Source organism: Trachurus japonicus, chromosome 8 (assembly GCF_045865225.1).
Source record: "Trachurus japonicus isolate A0001 chromosome 8, Traja_1.0".
In the NCBI taxonomy this organism is placed as follows: Eukaryota; Metazoa; Chordata; class Actinopteri; order Carangiformes; family Carangidae; genus Trachurus; species Trachurus japonicus.
In genome coordinates this window covers 14,006,731-14,027,280 of record NC_140914.1, presented here as the reverse complement: position 1 = coordinate 14,027,280, position 20,550 = coordinate 14,006,731, and the positions used below count along the sequence as shown (strand labels likewise).

At 41.7% G+C, this 20,550-nt stretch overlaps 1 protein-coding gene across 4 annotated transcripts in view; it reads right to left on the bottom strand.

The window, feature by feature from the left end:
• The window catches only part of gcgra (glucagon receptor a), a 40,482-nt gene extending 32,237 nt beyond the window's left edge, over positions 1-8,245 (bottom strand). For 2 of the 4 annotated variants that reach the window (XM_085784044.1, XM_085784048.1), the window contains exon 1: positions 7,867-8,167. The gene's annotated coding sequence lies outside the window, so the exon portion shown is untranslated. Of the gene's footprint in view, positions 1-7,866 lie in introns of all 4 variants that reach the window. The other 2 variants (XM_085784050.1, XM_085784049.1) reach the window with 2 other exon arrangements.
• Between the last annotated feature and the right edge of the window lie 12,305 nt (positions 8,246-20,550).

The following is a 20,550-nucleotide window of genomic DNA, read 5'->3' as shown; positions in this document are numbered from 1 at the left end:
ACTTGTGCTCACGTGGCCCCTGCTCAGACAACACTTGGGTGTGTAGGTTGGTCATTAGAGAATAATCATATAAGCCACATTAACGTCTGATTGTGTGATTCATCTTAGGCCAAGACGGCACAAGCGATGTGTCTCCATCATCGCAACCCACGGACTTCTCTCAGGCCAGCGTGACTTATCGGAGACCTTGCATAATTCCAGCCATGACCTCCTGAGTATAGAAAGCTGCATATCTCCGTCCATCCCACAACACATCATCTCTGATTGAATTTAATAGGCTGGCTGGCTTTCTAGTTATTTACCAGAGCCCCTCAGACCTAAGGTTAAGTATGAACATATGCGATGGAGCTCTAAATTATAATCTGTCTAGATCAGATATCAAAAGGACTGGTGGTTCTACTCTCCCACTCCTAAACTTTCAAGTTTAACATTAACCTCAAAAATACAGTTTCGGTTTCTTTGTAATTCAAGCAAAATATATCATAATCAAAAGACAAAAAAAACAAAAAACACATGCACAATAGCTGCTGTTATAAAGGTCCCATAAATTATACAATGAGATTTCCATGTCTTTGTGTGATTATATGCAGTGTTGGGCAAGTCACTTTAAATTACAGTTACTAGTTACTTCTTTCAAAAGTAACTCATTACGTTACATTAAGTTACTCGTTACTTTCAAGGTAACTACAGTAGTTACTAGGGAAAGTAACTTTATTTTATTATTTAGTTATTTATTTTATTAAATGAAATTATCAACTTTACCGATTATCCATCCGATAATCTGTTCTGCTGCGTGCACACAACTTCTTTCAGCGGTGAATGTATATAAAAGTAAATTATATAGGCTATAGTTTAATATATAATGAGCTCCTGACGCTCGGCTCAACAGGTGAGCAGCGTATTCCCTCAGCTGAACAACTGTAGGCGGAGACGCTCAGAGACAAAGTCAACAGCAGTGGATCAGCGCGATCTCTCCCAACGTACAAACGCTCCGTTCTGATCCAGCTCCACTGGACTTTCAAAGTAAAGGTGACACCAGCTGAAAATGAGTTAAATAGTGAAACAGTGGCGCTTTTATAGCCAATTTTAGGATGAAACTCTGAATATAACCGGTCGGGACCGGGTTATGAGCTAAGCATAAGTTACCATGGTGATCTAGCCGAGTTAAAAGAGAGCCACCTTTGTAGTACAGGAGAGCTAACCCACTAAACTGGCTTCGGAGTACACCCCTCTGGACTGCCGTCGACTGCCGCCATTGTTGTTTTCATTCATTTACTTGCACGTCGCTGCGTCACATCCACTTCACGTCCACCACGGAAACTGTAGTCCTGAGTTGTGCAGGTGAAGTAACGAGTAACAAGCCTGTTTAAATCGCAGTAATGATAAACGCGTTACTGATTTTGACAAAGTAATTAGTTACAGTGCCCTGTTACCGCAAACGTAACGTAGTTACTGTAACGCATTACTTAATAGCACGTTAGTCCCAACACTGATTATATGTCAGGGGTAAGTTCTGTGATATTATTAAAGATCCGAGTCCACAAAAGAAGCTGAGCCCTCAAATGAGTTGTGATAGCTAGTTTAACTTTGTGATGTCACAACAAATCACACACCCCTCTCCACCTCATCTCATTCATACATTCATAACATTTAAAATAAAACATTTTAGTGTAAAAGTCAGCAACAAAGACTCCGGAGTGTAAAATGTCACTGACGCCTTAAGGTCTCTCTCTCTCTCTCTCTCTCTCTCTGAGGTTGGATGTGTAGACGTCTGAACTATTTTTGTGCGCATGCAACATATTGTTGTGATTTATTTGATTTAATGGAAAATTTCTTCTGAAACCTGTTCTCCACAACGAGTAAACAGGATGAGCCATTGCCAGTGACACAGGCATTATCAGCCAACAGGCATCGATTTAAAATAATGGATGAAATAATCTCTCTGCCTTCCTTACAGTACCAACAGCGTCTCCAACAGTCAGACTTTCGCCCTTCGGACCTCATGCACATGCAGTATCCCCTTGTGGATCCTGCTGGGTGAAGACAGGAAGGATGCAATTTAAGTGTTTCAGTTTCTGGCTGATACCCAGAGGGAATGTGGTGACGCTTCGTGCTGTGAGGCTGAAATAGCGAAGCTCTTGGTGAACTAAGAATGAAACGACGCATCGGGGTCTCTGCAGAGAACTGCATCTCTGGTTTTGCTTTATTTACCATATTCTAATAGGTTTCTTATGTTCACTGTGTGTGTGAAAGTGGAAAAAGGAGTGACGCAATGTTTTCTGGCTGTGGAGGACACACACTGACAAAAGCATAAATATCTATATTTAAAATCTATGTATCTATATATAAAACAAATTATTTTTAAAAGGACACGTTTAAGCTCCTTTTATGTTGACCCCAGACGATCCCTTTCAAGCCACGCTGCTGCATAAACAATTCAGCCTGTCCACCTCGCGGAGGGCTCTTTTTGCATGTCAGATTGATTAATCTCACCGTTTTCCCGCTGCAGAGCAGGCAACATCAAAACATTGTCTGGATTTATTCTCGGGGGCAGGAAGGTAAGATTGTTGGCGGCCGCCCAGACCACAGTGATGATGGAATGTGCTGCACTTCATATCTGATTCTGGTTCTGGTACCGAGCGAAGGAGGAGGACACGGAGGAAAAGGCAACAGACGCTACGCAGAGACCCCAGAGCCACATCAGGACACAGATGGGCAGAGAAAGGGGGAAGACGTTAAAGTGCGCACGAGGAAAGGAGAGCAGTGCGGCCTGTGTGGAGAAAAAAATCATAGGGCAGTCACAACAAACGGCAAAACAAAACGAAGCGACGATAACATGTTTTGCCGTTTTCATCGCGTGTGAACATCCTTTAAAAAAAAAATCACTCACTTAGCCAAACTCTGTGCTGTATCTTTACCAGCAGTTTTTCTGTTGCTATAGCAAGTTCACCTATTTATTGCTTTGAAGAAGAGGAAGAAGAAAAAAAAGCAACAAACGCATAATTTGATTTTCCTCCAGAGGTAAAGAGCTTGTTTCAAAGAGGTTAAAGAGGTCGTTAAAGGAGCTGACAGTTGTTCTGCTACTGGCACGTTGTCGGGGTGTACTTGAGGAGATTTAATAAACACTCAACTTATCCGTTTAACCCAGCACATGCCTGAAAGTTGGAGAGCAATATCACCCATCACACGGTGGCTCAAAGCCACATAGGAGTCGATGTCTATTCAATAAGCAGTCGATGTTTCCTGCCGCGGACAGGAAAGGGATCGGTTCTGATCCTTCCCGTTCAAGTTGTGCATTTAAAACACTGAGCATCTACACGATATGTTTGAAGTCATTTTAAAACTTTTTTTATAAATTGGATTAATTTGTCTCTTTGATATCCTCATGGTCAGTTTCTTTATTTTAGAACATTTCACTTGAGTTATATAAAAACCCTTCTCTCACCTTCTCTGCAATGCAGGAAGAAAAAGGCCCCAGTGTATTTCTGGAGCATGATGATGTTCACATTGCTGAATTGTTATTCATAAAACAAATGGAAATAATTTGTATCATTGTATCAATGCTCCAACTGCCCGAGGGGGGGAAACTAGATGTGTTTACTTGCCTGTGTGTCTCCCTCAGCTCTGTTCCTCAGCGTTTTTATTTAGAAGTAACCCAAACTGAACTAAGTGGGGATACATCGCAAGGTCTGTTTATTTGTTATTATTATTACCCAAGAGATGCCATTGCTTGTCTTGAAAGATTATTTAATCACCTGAGATTTTTTTGTTTTCATCCATGCAAGCTTGAGTTTGTGCGTCTGTGTGTGTGTGTGTAGGTGTTATGAGTTGGATGGCACACACAGCGCTAAGTGGAGCCCAGCGGCGTTATCCAGACAGACCCTTATCGCCGCTCTGTTACAATCCAGAGTGACAGCTCTTTGTAGTGGATGCTATTCTTAGCTTCCCCCCCCTGGATCCGTCGTGCAGGGGGTTGGTGGGGAGGGGGGGCGAGGGGGGGGTCACTTGAACCGGTGCTGGCAGTGCTGGCAGCTCACAGGATGTGGAGACGTCGGCTACGTGGTCACTTGATGGGTGCTGACACCTACACTCCCCCGCCCCCACCCCCACCCTCACACCTGTCCACTTGCGCCACCACGGGCCCGTCGTCCAGCTGAGGATCTTCTGGTCACTTCTCTTTCTCTTTAGTTCTGTCTCTTTTGTTTACATATACTCTGTTCGTCTGTCTGTCTCTCTGCACTTCAGGCTGATGTGTCCCTGCACTAAAGCCAAAGATTGAAACGGAGGGCAGCACAGCAAACCATATACGCAACGCTCCCTACCTCCCACGCTCTCGCACTCATCTTGGTAGATGGCTGATATGGTACGTGGCTGATAGTCAGGAAACCACAACAAGCAGGGCTGCATGAGGCTGTCCTGCCTCTTCCTTTCTCAGGCACCATCAACTGCTTCTTCTCTTTACCTCTTGTTCACCTCAATTACGTATCGCAACATACCATCATGAGCCGACCAAATGCATCTTCAAATGGTTCATGAGAAACTTTTTATCTTTGATGCATGATATGCAGACAGCAGTGTGCACTGAGATACAGATAAGTGTTCAGGGTGAGTGGTTAATGGGTGCAGATACTTTACTTTTTCTCTCCTCTATAGTTACATAGTTTTGCCTGTATTTATTTTTTTAATTTATACAGTTATTTTCATTAGTAGTAGTAGTAGTTTATGTTGTCTGTTCATAATTACTTGGTTCCAATTAACACAAAGGGATTTATCTGCAGGAATAAGTTCTGGTTATTTTATTTTTTTCCAATTGTTGCTTTTTTTTCTGCGTTAAATCCCACAAAACATAAATAAAAAGGTCAAAGCAATTGGTATTAGGCTCAACACAATGCATCTGACAACTGTGAAGACATACGGCACACTTGAGTCCAGAGGAGTCAATTGATCTCTGTCACATGCCCTCCCCCGTCTCTGATTTATTCAGAACTGAGCGTCTTCACCATCATTTCCCCATGCAGCCGCAGTTACCACAGACAGAGAGCCGAGTGTTTGCAGGCAGCATGGCTCCTCTCAGTTTCCAACACTCGACTCAGCAAGTTACAGATCAAAGATGCACAGGGCGAAACAAACATCTTGTGGATGAGGAAAACCCCAAAAGTGCTTTGCAGACAGAGCTGTGATATACGTGTGTACAGTATGACCTGGATCAGACTGCAGCTTGAACATAAGCACAAGGACACCAACGTCTCATTATTATTATTAGAGGAAGAAAGAAAGGGTCAGAAAAGGATAAGTGGATAATTTTTGTTTTGGGAAAGCAGAAGAGGATCTTTTTTTCCTCTTCATGCTAAATTAATTTCCTTTGCAACACAGTTACATAATAAAGACAATGCTCACTTTATAAAGCAGCACTTGGTTTAATTTTTCCTACACTCTCTCCTAGTCCTGAATTACATGTCTTCAAGGCTGACTGACTAATAAAGACAGATGATCTGACCTGTCATCTGGGCTGACATGCATATAAGTCAGCTGTGACCATCTGTTATTACTCAACTCTGTGACTTAGTGCTGACACCTAGACAAAGCGTGATTCTGTAACACGCCATAACTCAGAGTGGGTAGCGGTTTACAGCATAATATAACATCAAAGGAGACCATTTAAAAAGAATGGTATGTTTTTGCAAAACTATAAGAATAAGCCCCGGTTTCTGACCACATAAGTACACTCAAAGCCTCAAAGGGAAAAATAGCAGCTGAGATGAAGCTGATGCTGTTTGGATCAAGCCACGAAATTATATTTACAAAGAGAGAAGAAGGAGAGAGGTGTAATCCGTCCATTGTCACATGAGTTCTTATAATCTAATCCTCATCCAACAATGACAAAGCCAATGAAACAGCAGGGGGAAGCCCATGTTTGACAGAACTCAGGATCACGGAGCTGAACAGACTCATATGGCACAAAGTATAGTACAGACATACAGTACAGGGGTGGGAGGGGAGGGAGGTGGGGGTGAAAGGATCAGAAAGCACTCACCGCTTTCAGATCTCACCCCTTGAGGGACGATCACAGTCTCAGTCATTTGAGCCGGCGAGCCTTTTCCATTCATGCTGCATGCATATGAGGGGTCAAATGTAACCTGTTAACGCACCCAACCCCCCTGACCCTTTGCTTATCGTTCAGCATTTTCCTGCCACATACATAATGGAAGTGGCGGCCACGAAGACGCTGAAGGCGGCTGATTGTGGCAGCACTTAGAAAGCAGAGGGGCCGACTTTATGCATAAAGAAACTGCTCTAATGTGTATTTTGCATGCATTGAAGCACCTGTGTCGCTCGCTAATGTTTGCAGATTGCCACCAAAGACAACACACACAGTACAGCCAGGCATCGCTCATTCATGGAGTGTACCTGTAGGGCGCACAGGGTGCATCTCTTACATCCCTGCAACAGATGTGCCACGGTAATAATGAATATGTTTGTTCAGTTATGTGTGAGAGGTGTTTACCTAACAATAGGCACATTCATTAGCCACGGCGTGCAGCGGAATACAAGACAAGACACTCAGGGGACGGAGGGTCCGCCTGTTGTTCTCTCACTTACATGAAACTGCCCAGGTGGGTCTACAGTAATTAGGATCACAATCACTCCTGGACCATCAGCTCCCCTAACAATTAAATCCTCGTGTATATACATTGTTTAAATGCACGCAGACAAACGCTATTGATTCTGCCTGGTACATGATTAATGATTATACGCAGTTTTTCTAATATACAGCATTTACAGGATCAAATTAAAAATCACATTGTTTTCTTAAACTCATTCAATTGGAATGATTCTATTAAAGAGAGACAAAGAAGGAAGAACAAAACACAGTGAAGCTGAGTTGTATGAGCTATTACTCAAGTGTGAAGCCAGAATGGAGGTGTTGTGGTGGTGGACACAACAACAGGAACACATTACAGTACAGCAGAATGCAATGCAACAACACCACCATTTACCAACATCTCTGATGAAGCCTCTTAATTTTTAGCATGATAATTATATTACATTATATTATACTAAGCCTATATTATATTATATTATATTATATTATATTGCACACGGAGGTATTGTGTCCTCTCCACTTATAGCCTGTTTCATTTTTGCTCCTAATTAAGCAACAGCATTCTTATGTCTTAATTAGGCTGCACAGAGTAAAATGTGGGTCTAGCATTCTGTATTGCTGTAGCCTTCATTCATAACTAATCTAATAATCCAAACAATCTAAGCAGTGGTGCAGAAATGATTTACTCTTGATTTGATTGCTGAGGCAAACAAACAGTAAAACTATGAAGAAGAAAAAAAAATCTGTGATATTTAAAAAAAATTAAAAAAAAAAAAACAGCACATGCATTCACATCCAATTCACTTAAAACCACGCGTGTGGGTTGTTTGACAGCACCGGGCAGCAAACCAAAGGCAAGATCCCAGGATGATTTACTAAGACAACACGGCTTTGGAGCAGGAGGATAAGTGACACTGGCTGTTGCTGGAATCCCCGCAAACATTTCCAGAGAATCCAACTATGTCTCAACACGCAGGACGGACCGAGCGAAACCCCCACGGTGGTCGGTAGTAGGCTGCGTGTGTCTGTGGTCCACAATGAGTTCGTATAAATCGTGTAAAGTCCAATAAATGTCACTTTGCAGAAAAACAAATATATCATATAACTAGAAAGTCATTTTTCTCGATGTGTGTGTGCATCTGTGAAGATTTAAACTCTTGCTGACAAATTGTGTGTTTTTTTTTTTTATATATATACGGGCTCATCTGAGGCACATGTGGACAAATCATTAAAGTAGATAGAATAAATAAAAAGCAAATTACCGTTGACAGCCCGGGATTCTGCTGATTTCCTCCAGTCACCACTTCACTGCTGCTCATCTTCTGAGCAGCATCTGGCAGCCAGTATCTCCTCTCTCTCAGCTCTCAGCTCAAGTAGCTCCGCTGTAATCCAACTTTCTAAATAAATGACCGCCTGCGTTCAGCTGCGGAAACAAGTCCTGTGTCTGTCTGTCTGTCCCGCTGCAACTTCACTGCGTCTCACAGTAAAGGCTCTTATTAAAAATACATTTAAAAAAACGACAAAAACTAAAATAGGTAGGGTTTTACGTTATTATCTGTGTGTGAGTGTTGTTGGCACTAGTGGCTGAGTGAGCGCGAGCCGCACCGCTGCTTTGCGCTCCTTGTACCCGCGTGACGTAACATGGGCAGAAGAGGTGTGTGTGTGTGTGTGTGTGTGTGTGTGTGTGTGTGTGTGTGTGTGTGTGTGTGTGTGTGTGTGTGTGTGTGTGTGCGTGCCACTTCAGAAATGGACAACTTGCTAAACATCATGATTTGTTGAATGTATACCCATTGATTTATGATGTGAATTGTTAAATGGATAAATGTTGATGTGCCACACTCATTAAAGGGAAAGTCCAACTTTTTTTTTTTTGGCAACATGTGTTTTCTATCTGAGAGTGAGAGCTAACCTGAGAGAATCAATACCACTGTCCTGTGTGCAGGGGTAAATAAGCTGCCACCAGCAGCGGGCTAAAGCCGTGATGATATAGAGTTCTCTCTCCAGAACAGGTTTCTACAATCACAGGACATGAATACGGGCACTTGTCCCGTCTCTTAGCAGGAGAAACATGCGGGTGACCTTCTGGCAGCAAGAGGGGAGAATTTAGTTTGTTGTATTTGGACAAGGAAAAGTCTAAAAATAACCATGCAAGTCCGTACATATAGCACACGAAGCATCCAAACATGTGGGTGGTATCAGTCTTATCATCTCACTCAAGAGGGCAAGTCAGTGCTTTTCTCAAAATCTCACGCTGGTCCTTAAGAAATGAATGATTCATGAACAGTGTGTGTGTGTGTGAGAGTGAGAGATGTGAGACTTCCTCAACTTGTTATTTGTCTTCCTAATAACTTGAATAATGATCCTATAGGGAATGATAATGTTTGTATATGTGACTTCATTATAGTCTCTTTAATTAAACTTTTCTCAAATGCTTTAATATTGTGTGTAAGTGTGTGTGGTTGGGCGTGTGTGTGGGTGTGTGTGTTCGTCCCTGAGAGACTGAGGTCTCCAAACTATACTCCAATTTCATAAATAGTTTATTGGCTGAGTGAACTCTGTCCTGCTGCTGTGTCTGAGATGTGGCCTCAGTTGTCATATTTCACAAAGCCGCGAGCTGCTGTGCGTCTTCACCCTCGGCAAAGCCATTTCAATTTATACACTGAGCAGAACTAATGCTTTTATTAAAAATGTTTGGGGGCAGGAGCAGTCCTTTACTGCAAATGAGGGGTTGAATTCTGTGTGATGGCCTCTGATATGCCGAGCTGCTATAACCAATGCCTTCTCCACTGATATTCATCCCTGACTGAATCTGATTTTATGTTCAGTGCGGGGGGGATTTATGACGTGGCAAATGTGTATTTCGCTGTTGTGCAAGGTCAGATGGATGTGATCACAAAGGATTAGACCAAGAGCAAGCTACTGAAAATGCATCGAATACTGTCAACATTTTCCAAATTAATGGGGAAATCGTTTTCACACAGTACAGCCTCGCAGTATATTCACAGTCTGGGGAGATTTCTTGGACGCTTAACCAACTAATCAATCACCTCGCTTCGCAGTGAACTGGACCGTATATACCCCACTGTGAATAAAATCCCTCCTTACAATGCCTGAAATGAGAAGCAGGTACACAGCCGACACAAACATCATTGAGCGAACACACTGATACTTCTTGCAAAACACACACATATTTTTTTTAGCCTGAACTTTGCCCATAAACAAGGTTCAAGGATCGTGTGCATGTGTCAATAAGCTGTGAAGCTGAAGCAACGATCTGCTGGACACAACTCTGCCTCAAATATAATGTTGTATAACACAGTATTCTGACATCTGTGCTATAAATTAATACTTGCTGTGTAAAAGAAATGTGTTTTTATATCATTTATTCTCTAATCTGATCAGGTTTATTTACATATAGAACCTTTCTGTTTTTTGTCTGCAGCATCTTAGGCTGCATCTGTCCCTGAAGGTTAAGTGTTGCTTTTGACCTATTAACCCTATTCACATTTGTCAAATATTTTTTCTTTTTTACTGATAAAAATAGCAATAAATTGCCAACAGCAGGTCAAATTTCTCCACCCCCACATTTCTGCAGCTGTTGTCAAAGATGCCTCTTTTTTTCTTTCTTTTTTTTTTGAACAGGGCAAAAGGTAGCAAGCTGCAGCTTCTGTGACTTTTTTTCCCCTCTGGATGTGAACGATGAGATTTACGAGAATGAAGCCTGACTGAGCTGTGACGCTCAAAGTGCCTGGAGCTGTTAGGGGGCCGCAGAGTCACACCAAAAACAGTGACGAAGGCCTGCACCAGACACGCGTCACTGTCTCTGTGGTGCAATGTTTTTTTTCAATCAGGTGGAAATAATGAAAAATAAAGTCAGGAGCTGGATGTACATTTCCCCCTGCCCCCCGGAGACATTATATCATAAACAACCGCATCTGAATTAGCCGACTGGAACATTTATGAGCCTCTGTTTGGCCCTAAATAACATCAGCTTCTTGCTTAACTACTGTTTGATCATAGCACCATCTGCATCTCTTTTTTTTTTTTTCTTGAGGCACTCCGTAAGCTATAAAAAAGAAAAGGAGAAATGTTTGGTAATTGAACAATGGCAACAAAAAGACGTATTTCCTTTTCTTTAAAACAGAGCCGGGGGGCACAGAATGGAAAACACATTAAGTCTTTTCACATATGCAGGAGTGTTGTGGCTGAAAATAGCAAAAGCCAAGTTGTATTACCAAAAGACATGAGTGTGTGTGTTGGATGTGTGTGTGTTGGATGTGTGTGTGTGTGTGTGTGTGTAGGGGGGGGTGACAGTAGAGAGCAGTCCCCAGATAACCCAACAGAGGGAGCCACTGACAACTTAATTAACATCAATGAAGGGACACAGACCCATTATAAAATGATATAATATTCAGATGCAAAAAATATGTTGTGATTTCCTTCACTGGTGTTTTCCTCTTAATCCACTCGGCCTGTCTTTCCCTCTGCTCTCCACATTTTCTGTGTCCACTATGTGGTCACATTACAGCACATACAGTAAATCTGCCAGCAACTGCATGCAAGGTAAATATTTGAGAGGGAGATAAGCCTCGCTGCAAAAGGCAGTGTAAACATTATATGTATAGCTCAACGAATTAAACCACTCAGATAATTATAATGACTCCTGGTTCGAGAACATGGCCAAGTTACAAAAACAGACTCTACAGCCTGGACAACAGAGCAACGCTTTGGTTTCATGTGGCGCCAACAACTGTTGATGTGTAACGCACACCTCATGTGGTATCTAATCGCATAAAGGCAAAAATAAATCCTGTGTTGTCAAGGTATTTGTTTACATTAGAATAAATAGATTATGCAGATTTAACCAGATGGGGACACACTGCTGCTGCTGCAGAGATAAACCTCTACTGTACGTACACACACACACACTCTATACCACCATGAAAAAGTCAGAGCAGTGTTGTGAACGCTCAGTGCTGAAGTGAAAAAGGTCTGCACCAGCAGGTTGGCAGCGGGAGCAGACAGGTGAGAGTGCAAGGCGTCGTGTGTTTGGGTCAGCCTCCAGGCCCTCGGAGACCAGCTTGTTTTCAGAGTGTGGTCACGCTCTCTGAGTCTGGCCGTTCAACTGGCATTTGGCAGGGTCGTGTATACCAGACAATGAGATCAGTGCACTGTGGCATACAAAAAATTCTTTCATTGTTTTAACCCCCCCTCCTCCCCCTCGATTGGATGCTTCTGATGTTGACAGCTTGTTTTTGTTCTTGATATATAGCAATTGGTCTGAAACTAGTGGCTTTACATTCCAGCTCATTACTGTATAAGTGGTAGACATGGGTCATATGAGGCAACCGTAAATACCATCCTATAAATGTTTCACGCTTCAGCTCCTTGTTATTCACCACAATCCCTTCCATTCAAGTAGTTTGGGGTTTTAATAGAGGATGCATCAATTAGGTCTTTGTCAGGGTCTCGCCACAAAGCCTCAAGTCACTGAAGTGAGACAATTTGAACAATGCTCCTGGCTCCACTTAAAACTTTTTTTTTTTTACATAAATTTGCATTTTCTGTTTTTTTATGTCTCTTTTTTGTCAGTGGATCAATTAAACAGTCCCTCCAGGATTTCGCGGGCTTTTTTTGTGATTGTTGCGGCCTAAAATGCCTGATTTTGCAGCCACATTTTGAAAAAATTGCGGTGCATGTTGCGATGTTTTAAGCGCTTTTGTTGCGATTAAATTGCGGGAGACAGCTAAAGTTGCAAAAAAAAGTTGCAGTTTTGTTCTGAATAATTAAAAATAAAAGGAAAATTGAAAATTCTGAAATGTCACAAAATAATGTGAGGTCCTGTTATACTGTACCAGCAATTTTCCACTTGTTAAGAAAGGCACAGGAAAATTATATAGAGTTGAAAGTTGTTTTACTTTTAATTAAAATGTCTGTTTAAAAATCGTGGTAAAATAACTGTTTTAAAATGCCATTAAAACAGTCCAGTCTTTGAATAAAAAGGGGAGGGTGGCTACTTAAGTCCAGGGCCGGGGCTTTAGGATGGGGGAAGGGGCACCGCTCCGGCCCTGCAGTGGCGCACTCACTGGATTCCCCCTCGGCGAGTGCTGCGGGGTTGACATAGCCTCGGGTGGTCAACCAGGACAACTCACACACTCAACACGTTCAACTCAGCTTGTGTTCCTTTACTTATCACTTTGTGCACGTTGTATCAAGTTTCTTGCCGTCAGCCCAGCCACACTGTTCCTCCGTGGACTCACTTTCAACCACCGCTCCGTCCAGACTCACTCTCTGCTGTGTAACTCGCGGAAAGCACCTACAATTGGTCCAATTTGCGGAAAAGTTGCGGTGATTGTACAAAATTGCAAGATCGCAAAAATTTGCGGGGATTTGCTGAATTTGCGTTAATTGTTGCGATCGCAACATCGCGTATTCCTGGAGGGACTGATTAAAGCAGAAGTAATCGATCCGGTTGTTTTGGCTAATGCTGCGTTCCAGGCAGGCTTTTGAAATCGTAAATTACAGCTTCAAGTCACGACTTACGACTTTGTAGCCTTCCAGGCAACCCACTCGTGTTTTTCCGACCTGTTTTACCTGTGAAAGTCACTATAACGGCCACTCGTAACTTCCGACCCGTGAACTCGTACCAGATCAAACTGGTACGACTTCACAGGTCGGAAAAACACGAGTTACGAGTTGCCTTGAACGCACCATAACAGTCCTCGTCCCTACGTCACCGCATTCACGCACATCCCTTGGCTGCACACACAGCCCTGCATGCCGTTCTCTCTCCTCATTGGATAAAAACTGTAGGATACGAGAAAAGTTTTCTCCTCGGCTTACAGCAGAGCAGAGTGACTGACAGACCCGTGTTTCGGTCCAAACACTCTATGTAAGTGATTGCTGTCGGAAGATATAACTATTTAAGACTTATATTAACACAAAAATATTGCTTACTTCTGCTTTAACACTGACCTTTAATTTTGAATAGAAAGAGTCAGTAGCAGAAGTTTCACATAAACTACATCCATACATCCCCAGATCATGTGACTGCATGGATGCAACATTCAAAATATACAGTCCGTGCCTGTTTCTGTTCAGGCATTTCCGTGCAATGGTGTGATGGCTCTGAGTGTTCTTCAGCCAGGTGTCCATCAGCGGTAATGGCAGGGTGTTCAGAGACGGGCTGATGGATGTACAGTCATGTTGAAAGGCTATCAGCTCTGTTCTCACCCTGATACCTCTGACAGCCAGCTGGCCAGAGCGTGATTCTCCCCGGGGAGGCCACTACACTGCAGAGGCCGGAGTGGGCGGCACCACACCCTCTTATCAGACATCAACCCTCCCCTGCACAGGGTCAAGTGAAAGTACAGGACCCTCACTGGGTGCAGGCGGGGGGTCACGGCACCAGGAGAGCGTTTACAGATGATAGAGAGGCTTCACAGGGTCATTATTATTTTAAAATGTCTGTCAAATTGGCACTTACCCATCATGTAACTATGCACTCACATACTGTACACCGCTTTACCAGTGACACTTCACTTTTGTCCTTCTTTTTTATCATTTATAATGATATGGTAAAGAAATAAAATGTAGTTAAATGAGAACATTTTAAAGCCTTTTTTCAACACCATTTGCAGCAATTCTAACCTCGTCAGTGAAGACATTTTCATATAATTACTGTCACTTTATATTTTATATAATGTCTGTTAGTGCACTAGTATATATACTGTAGCATATATCAATGCATTTCAGCACAAAAATACTTTTCTTGAAATTAAATTATAACATGTGAATCAAAAACATGTATCATGTCTAATGCATGATGCTATTAATGCACTAATGAATAGTGTTTGGACCTGACAATGATGCAAGCACTAAAGCAACGAAACGCAAAGTTTCACTTCATAAAGAAATCATTAAATTGTTACTGTTTGATTGGTGCGTTCAAGTACTTGACCCACCTACTTCAAATGTGACAATAGAACAAAACAGAAACCTGTCAGGGAGGAAAAAACAAAGCTGCTCTCACTGTTCCCAGAAATGTTATGTTCAACACTCACAGTACGAAGCATACTGAGAAAATAGTTTTTCACGACCTTTAAAGTTCAACATATAGGCCTACTCATATGGACGTTAAGGAACAGGTGCATGTTAAATATTTCAACCATTCACTTTTACTCTTTAAGGGAACCCTGAATTAACCTTCTGTATATATATCAATAAATATTATTTTTCGTCTCGATGAGGGCCAGTGTCGACTACACACTGACAGGGCAGCTCAAACGAACAGTGTGTACAATTATTCTGAGAACAGCGGCAGGTGTTTATTCCTGTGGACTGTAGAGGTACAATAGAGCCCCACAGCTCATGTCACAGACTTGGACCATGTCCCTGGGTGTAAAAATAGCCACTTGATGGATGGTGTTATCACCTTATTCACACAACTACTGCCCAACAAAGACATGCTTTTAACCTCCCCCTTGTTCCCCTTTTATGTTGTGGACTTAAAGCCGTGCCAGCTCCCTCTTACATCCAGCAGGATTCACAGTATGAACGCTGAAGCCAGGAGATGGAGAATCAAAGCCAGACTCAAATCTCTCCTCAAAGTTTGAATTGTGGTTCAGTGGTTTATTAGTCTCCTGTAAATAATACAAATGGAGACACAAGAGCAGCTCCCTCTGGCAACGGCACAGGAGTTTTGTTTGCAGTTCAATCAAGTTAGTCTTTTCTTTTTTCTACATCTGGAGTGAAATGTGGAGCTTGCCACAGTTAGAAAAAAATAGGTTAGCGTTCATCTAGGAACAGGATGAGTTTACTTTTTTATTCATAAAGCTCCTCGATTAAATTATTCAGTCCTCCAAATATATTTCACAGTCCATTGCCGACAAGCTCCAAAGCAAATATCCATGCGAACAAATAATTTAGCAAACACATTAGGCAGCATGTGTAGTCTGCTTTTGGAAGTATGAAACATTAACAGATGTTAACAGGGAGTTCTTTCATATGTTCCTGTGTGGAGAGTCTTATACTGCTGCATTCATGCATGTACACGTTGTACAAATTAGCTATTGATTATTGAAGCTCATCTGCGTATTCTGCTCAGGAAACCAGACTCAGACATCCAGTGGTCTATACTCTGAGGTCTCAGCTTCCTATAGATTGATGGGAACTAAAACATATATATTGCATTTTAAAAGGGCATTCCTTTTAACATTCATTTGTACTACAGGTTTTGTTTTGCACAGAGCTCCATATGCATTTATAAATACTGAAAAACATACTGAGATGGTATAAATTCAGCTCTGAGTGAAAGACAGCAAGACTGGTTGAACGGCATATTATTTAAAAATTGCAAAATCATTGCATTTTTGACTCATACATTCTGCCTATGTGCAAAACTGGATCTGCAGTAATTGCCCTGATTAATTAGAGCTTTGGATGGATGAACACATTTGTTTTTTGTCGGGGGAGGTAACCGCCCCTGCCATGTCTTGCTGCTTCAACAACAAAATAATTCTGCAAACAGTCATAAACAGGGTAGGGCTATTGTACATTTCTGTCGTCACAGCAAAACTGATAACAATCAAATGCTCAATTAGTCTTTGCAGTTCTTTGTCAGCGCGATTTGTTTTTCAGTTTTCTGCAAAATTCATTCTCAACAGTCTAAAACAGCAAAATTGTTCCATAAACGCTGCATTGACTTAAATTATTATTCGCTCTGTTTCTCTAAATGGTAATTGACCTCAAACTTCCCACTCACCCAAACACAGCTTAGGATAACTGAGACACTGCTTGACCTAACAGGCCCTGTGTAAATGGGATAACTGACAGGGTAATTATATGTCGGAAAACAAACAGACTGAAAATTTGATTATTGATGATTCATTTCATACAGTAAGGAATTGATTAACGCTGTCCTTTATATGGAAAATAGTATACACATAAAATCCCTATGATACCACACTGCTCTGCTCTGACATGTTTATACCACATTCAGTGTCAATGAGCGAGTTATATCTGAATGAGTGAGTGCAACTGGCCTCACAGATGAACAAAATTAAAATAAATGTGTCTGTGTTTTTAAAATAAAACCACGTCTGTCAATATTTTTCTGACATGAGTCAGCGAGCTGTTTTAAATAATCCCATTTCTGTTGTTGTTATGACACACTGGGTCAAATAAGTATCATATCCAGGATATGAAGCTCTTTCTATTTATACAAAGCTGAAAAAAATGCTTAATCACATCCTGTTGTTTGATTCCATAATTAACTCCATTAAGAAGTGATTGCTAAATGAAACTGGGTTGTTTGTTCGCTGGTAAGCCACCCCAAGACTAAGAGGCCGTAATTATGGTGATTACTGCTTATTTAGCGTGGCATAATTGTAATAATGGGTGGAAAGCTGGTGGGATGCCCATTCTTTCTATTTTGGCTATAGGCCATTCAGTTAGCTCCTCCGACTGTATACGTTCTTGTCACAATCCCATTAAAAGGAGTCAGCTCAGCTCAGCCACTCACCCCCACACAATCATCCCACCACGCATGGAGTTAATGCTGACGATATCAGAACTGAAAACAGCTCCTGCTCTGATAGTGAGGCAATCTGTTGCACATATTTAATGCTGTTTCCATCCAAGGAAACACAACAGAACACTTTAGAGCAGATACTATTTTTAAAAAGAAACGTAGTCCTCTCCCTCCACCTCTTTTCTCTGCTTCACTTCTGCTGCTACCATCTGAGATGGCAAAGTTTTGGTGATTGATGACAGTTTCTCCAGGGGTGTGTGCTTTCACAGAAAAGTTTCGACCCTGTTTCTAATTCTAGCTCCTCTTTCCCTCTCGACTGCCATGACGTCCATGGGTCTCCGTTACAGCCAATTTCATTTCTCACAGCCATTATGGAAAACGACAGGGGGGAAAAAAACGGTGCCTGAAAAACACAGAAACACACATTGTTTCGTGTTTACATCTGACCGCGTGAGATAATTCATCTTCCACCTTTCTAACAGACAGGTCTTTGGATGTCTCTCTACTTGTCGACATATGATTTCAATGAACACTGGACAGCAGGAAAGCTGTTCAACAGCAATCTGCACTCTGTTTTTTCAGGCTGCGTTCACTGCCACGGTGTTACAGTAAAGAGGAAAGATATAGCTGCAAATATACGGCTTTATTGCATTACTTGAAAAAAATAAAAAATAAAAAAAGAGCAAACTCCTTTTCACTTTAACTCTGATGACATGTGTTTGTACAACAAGTACTATTACACTTTGTACTCTGTGTTGCCTGTTTGCCTGTGTGTGTGTGTGTGTGTGTGTGTGTGTGTGTGTGTGTGTAGGAGTGTGTGGGTGGGTGTAATGCAGGAGAGTTACCTGCATCTCTTTCACCCTGACGAGACTGCAGGCAGATCTCTGTTGAATTGATGATCTAAAACTTTTATACTTATACTTTTATGGGAAACCAGCCGATATAAAGGTATGATATTGAGGTATTAAATTATAAAGCACTCAAGCACATTGGTAGTTAATTTCACTACTTGATACATGATCAATACATAACTGTTTTATTTTTCTGTGCAAAAACAAAACAAAACACCATCTGGTATTCCATTGTGTGCAGGTGGTTGCTGTACAGTGTCACGTTAAAATTTTACTTTTGACATCATTTCATAATGTTGGCAATGACGCTTCTATTGTATTCTATTCCATTCCCGACCTTCAGCAGGGAAATGTATGCAAAAGCTCAGTACCACACACACGCACACACACACACACCGCCTCCAGCAGCAGTGCCCCCCTTTGCCAACATTAGTACATTTGAGAGAGGAAATAAGAGAATTTCCAAACAGCGCGGTTTTTACAATGTGTTTATGTAAGACATGACTCAACTCTGCTATACGATTAGATGAACCATTGGAGCAGCTCAGAATTTCTCCTATTTTTTTTTTCCTTTGGCTGCCTCTGTAAATAAATTGTTCTCGATTTAATCTTAAAAATATCAGTTTGGAGTAGATTTGTCCAGGATTACATTTCAAAAATGTGTGTTTTGTGTTATTGTCTTATCCATTTAACTCTCTATAAACACAATTCTCCACTGCAAAGTGAAGTCTGACTCCAAACGTGGTCGGCTGCTGTATGTTCCCACTTGAGCTGGCAACGCCGATGCTCTTGGTGATGCCAGGGAGACACGCTGAGCCGATATTTTGATTTGGAAAAGACAAGGGTAAATATAAACAAAAGTCGAGGGACTGTGGGAAAGACATTTATGCAGAGATCTCTCAGGAGATCTGGAAAAAACACATAATAACATGGAAGAACGGTGTTGAGATAGAAGTGCAGCTGAAAAACATCCTCAAGCTCTGTACCGGTTTAGATCTGTAGCTCACTGCTAAGAACTAAAGTATGTGTTTAAAACAAAACACGTGTGAAACAAAGTGAGATGTTTCATCTGGTTGAGAGGACTTGTTGATGCCAGCGGACCTGTTACGTCTCAGACTCTCCTGGTGAATTTAACATTGTGTAAATATCATGTCTTGTCTGCTAAGTACTTTCAGTGAGAGACCCACCCTGCCCTGCCGTCCGTGTCCAAGTGTCTAACAACTGAAGTGCAGAGCGCTACTGCCCCCCTAGACCCCAAAGAGATAAAGCAGTTTAAATCTCACCATCCTGTCCTTTACACTTCAGTAGGACAATAGTTCAACGTGGGTTTTGTCTTTGTGTTCAGATGGGAACAGAACATTGGGTTCAACTCACGCAAGCACAGGCTCAAATGCAATTAGCCACCCTGTGAAACAATCATTCCCAACACACCCTATAACACATACTCACACAGAGAGTTTGCAACGCTTACACACAGCGTCTTTCCCCCTCCTCCGGTGGTTAAATGATGAGCACTTCACAGGGAATCTTCACCAGCTGTGCTCAGGCACTTTCTTTATGTACGAGTGAGGCAGAGAGAAAGGAAGCTTTTATTTGACATCCTATAGTGATGGAAATGCACACAAAAAAACAAAAAACAAAACAAGCAAAGACACCAGTGACATTTTTGGAAGTTAATATTGCTCATGTGCTCTCGTGCTCTGTGTCTCAGTGTCAGGAGATAAGGAAGAAGGTGGCTGAGTCGTGGATGACACATATGACTGAAAACCTGCAGCAACCCCAGACTGCTGCCACGATGCTCTGTGAACCCACACGTAAAAAGCCCAGACTGACAAATCTATGACCCTTGGGGCAAAATTCAGTACCAGGTCTTCAGTATCAGGTCACTGGTTATATCTCCACACACACCACCGCTGACGGCACCTGAAGGCATTTTGAATAAAGAGCCGTCAACTGGAAGAGTCACTGTTCCCTCATGATGTCAAAAAACTCCAGGAGATCCTCCCCTCCTGGCCAGCGTCGACTCTACGACACGTCAGAGAACTTATAAATGAATACACCCTGAAATACACACTGATGTTTCGACACGCTCTCCTTCGATCTACAACACAGCACAGAAATATATTCCAGACAGGTGAGTGATAACAATACCATTTACTTTTCTTTTTTTTTTTTTTTTTTACAAAGCTCCGCACGGGTGAGTATATAGTCAATGCATATCCTTAAAATAGACGTAGTACGTTAATGTATTTCAACTATGATATTGTATTTTTGTCTTATAAACCAGGAAACATTGTTATCTTTATAGCATGACTTGTGTTTCTCAACACATCCTGTAATTCAAAAAACAGGACGTGACTACAAACATTTTCAACTCCTACTGAAAATGTTTTAAAGTGTTTCGCTTCAACATCAATATGTAATTTGATTTTTAATCAGGGTTATAAAGACGGTGATAAAGACTAATTTGTGTTATCATTGATCAAACTGTTGAATGATTTAAATCTATTGCAAATGAGACATTTTATCGAAAAACTATGTATAACACATGGAAATGGCAACAA